This window comes from Penaeus chinensis, chromosome 29 (genome assembly GCF_019202785.1).
Source record: "Penaeus chinensis breed Huanghai No. 1 chromosome 29, ASM1920278v2, whole genome shotgun sequence".
Lineage (NCBI taxonomy): Eukaryota > Metazoa > Arthropoda > Malacostraca > Decapoda > Penaeidae > Penaeus > Penaeus chinensis.
Window position 1 is genome coordinate 6,397,899 of NC_061847.1, and position 4,026 is coordinate 6,401,924.

Here is a 4,026-nt window from a genome sequence, read left to right on the forward strand (position 1 = left end):
CTCTCGTCGTAATACTCGTCGCTAACACACTTAAGTTACTAACACACGCCGTAACACACTCGCGTCGCAACACACTCCCTAACACTCTTCTAGTTCAGGGCTTCCATAACACACTCTAATGACTATCATACATTCTTGTCGCCAACACGCTCCCTAACACACCTTCCATAACACACTCAAGTTACTAACACACCCTAACACATTATCGTTACCCTTAAGAGAGAGAACTTGGCAGCAATCCAGTAAACTGAGTCACGATTTAAACTTTTTGTCTTAAAGTGTATCTGCCTTCTAATGTGATATGACAATAAATCGATATTTATTTATTTTCTGTTATTGAATAACCGTCGATATTAATTTTAATATTCATGCCCAAGAAACCCAAAAAAATCGAACGAATCATAAATTGTACATTTCATCATAATTATAACTTCTCTAATTGTCATACGAAATTATATACTTATCAATATTATTTCTTTGTCAAATATGTAAAGGAAAAATGACCAAAACAGGTATTTTTTTTTTGTAGATAATTATATGCATGTGGTTTGGGAGAAAAGAAGTGAAGAAAATGCACGTCCAATGTTTGTATAAAAAGGAAGGAAAGAAAAAGAAAAGAAATAAAAGTGAGGCCAGACAGCTTCGATGACGTCATATAGCAGGCTGACTGAGGGGGGGGGGGAGGCGTTGTTAGGATTCACGGCGACAAAGAGAGGGAGAGAGAGAGGGAGGGAGGGAGGGAGAATGAGGAAGAGAGAGAGAGAGAGAGAGAGAGAGAGAGAGAGAGAGAGAGAGAGAGAGAGAGAGAGAGAGAGAGAGAGAGAGAGAGGGAGGGAGGGAGGGAGAATGAGGAAGAAGAGAGAGAGAGAGAGAGAGAGAGAGAGAGAGAGAGAGAGAGAGAGAGAGAGAGAGAGAGAGAGAGAGAGAGAGAGAGAGAGAGAGAGAGAGAGAGAGAGAGAGAGAGAGAGAGAGAGAGAGAGAGAGAGAGAGAGAGAGAGAAAGAAAGAAAGAGAGAGAAAGAGAGAGAGAGAGAGGGATATATATATATATATATATATATATATATATATATATATATATATATAGAGAGAGAGAGAGAGAGAGAGAGAGAGAGAGAGAAAGAAAGAAAAAAAGAAAGAGACAGAAAGAGAGAGAGAGAGAGAGAGAGAGAGAGAGAGAGAGAGAGAGAGAGAGAGAGAGAGAGAGAGAGAGAGAGAGAGAAAGAGAGAAAGAGAGAAGAAAGAAAAAGAGAGAGAGAAGAGGGGAGGAGAGAGAGAGAGAGAGAGAGAGAGAGAGAGAAATACAGACAAACAGACAGACAGACAAACAGACACATAGTCAAACAGACAAACACACGGAAGATTCGGGAAATCCAATGCACACGAAATACATACGACCATCCACCACTACATCTATACATGAATATAAACTTCCTCCAGAAATGAATTACCTCAACTTCACAGAACAGGAAATAGAGCACTAGCTGTTCCCACTTTATATAAGACGGTATTAAACATAGGGTTACATTTTCTGATGAGGTTTAACATCCAATCTAGTTATCTGACGGCAAAGATGTGCCTGAGTAACAAAGATAAAAAAACGAAAAAAAAAAAAAAAACGTAGACTCTTTTCCCCTAAATTTCGGCTTCTGTATATATATTTTTTTAAATAACAACAATACCCTCATTATCATTATTATCATGATCATAATGTTAATGATCATACAATTAACCAAGAAGGGGGTGTTAAATAGGGTGTTGATATTTTCTATGTAACGTACACTTGTCAGTAAAATAACACTTGTCAGTAACACAAACTTAAAACATTCTATCCGTCGCTAACACACTCCACAACATCGCAGTATACTCTAACTGCTAACACACACTCTCAGCGTAACACACTCCCTGACCCTTTTTTAGCTATGGACTTGCATAACACACTCTAATGACTAATACTTACTCTACAATACTTTCTTGTTGCTAACACACTCCCTAACACACTCCCGTCGTAGCAAACACCCTAATACTTGTCGCTACTCGTTACTAACACACCATATTAATATTTTGCTATAATTAGTTATCATCAGTATTATAACTACTATCATTAGCTTTGTAATTACTAATTTTATTATTATTGTGACAACTGCTATAACCATTATCATTATTTTTGGTGTCAATTCATCATCATAACTACTACTACTGTCATCATTATCCTCACTATAATAATAATGATTCTGATTATCATTTATTCACCTCCATCCCCCGTATCTCCATCCATACGAGGTAGGTTACAATCCAATAAATGTCTTATTTCTCTTCAAATCACTTTAACCTACATGTTAAAGCTGAGAAAAAAAGAACTTAGCGATCAGCATTTCTTCCGCTGCCGACTCATCCCTACACATAATAAGTTAAAAATCCCATAACTTATAGAACACTCTCTCTTTTCGAATGCCTTTAGCTCTGATTTAGTTCCTCACGTACGATGAATTATCTTACATTAAAGAAAACAGTCTACAGACACGTAATATTTGTTTTTTTTTTTCTGTTATCCTAAGGCCTTAAAAAAAGAAAAGATTATCGATTCAGTTTTATAACGTGGCGCCTGTGTCTCCAGGATTCTGAGTGATTTTCGACCCATTGGTTTAGGATAGACTCGTTAAAATAAATATCATGCCTAACTAGTATTGTGTTCTTTCTTCTATATGTCTGTCTGTCTCTCCATCAGTTTGTCTGTCCATCTGTCTGTTTGTTTTGCCTGTCTATCTGTCTGTCTGTCTGTCTGTCTGTCGTTTTTCAAAAAATCTTTATCATGTTTAACTAGTATTGTGTTCTTTCCTCTATGGCAAATGAGACTAGAGATTACAGTAAAGTTGTCAATCACAGCTATATTTTTTTCATATAAACATACATACATACATATATATATATATATATATATATATATATATATATATATATATATATATATATATATATGTATATATTTTCTGTACGTACAAGTATATGCATATGCATTTGCATATGTGCATGCACGCCCATATCTGCATTAAATCTACATCTATGTCTATGTCTATCCATCCATTTCTTCACATATCTATCTATCTATCTATTTGTCTGTCCATCTATCTGTCTGTTCATCTGTCTGTTTGTCCATCTGTCTGTCTGTCCATCTGTCTGTCCGTTTGTCTGTCTATCTTCCCGTCTGTTTGTCTGTTTATCTGTCTGTCTGTCTATCAGTCTACCCCTCTATCTGTCTGTTTGTCTATCAGTATGTCTATCTTTGTATCTATCTATCTATGTATTCATACCATACACCCGGAAATGATGCAGGGTATAGGATGATCCATTAGAAAGAGAAGAAAGAAAAAAGCAAAAGATGAAAAAAATGAAAAACAGAGAGCGAAAAAGGCATCGCGAACGATTATTGCACCTGGCTTCCTGCAATCAACGCAAGAGTCTTAAGCCCACTTTGCACACCTCATTTCCCACCTGTGATTTCCGAGCAATGCAACCGAGAGTCTCCTGGGAGTGAACGCGTTGACGTCATCACCTGAACTCGCCATGAATGAACGAATTAAATTCATTAATGGGAAGTCTGTCGGAAAGTTTTTTTTTTTTTTTTTTTCTTGAAGGTCTGGTGGCAAGAAATCACCAGGAAGTTTAGAGTTATAGATAAGGTGTGTCTTTCTGTTAAATTACGTAAAGAAATCAGATGTTTTGATTGGTTAAATTCCTTGCGCGACGTTTGTGCCATTGCTGTGTTTTCAAAACCTGTCAGTGACGTGTTCTGAAACTTGAGGTGGAAACAAACTATGTAATCTAGATTTAATTTTTCTTCGTATTGCCAGCACATAAAATGACAGCTGTCACCATCTTCCATGAATCTTTAAATTGACAACTCACGGACATAAAGAATCAAGAAAAAATATCAGAAAAAGACGACCTCCTACACGTCTGTGGAAATCAGGCTCGTATTAAATAGCTCGGCATTTCAAACATTTATTGTAGGAGTCTTTTGTCGTTT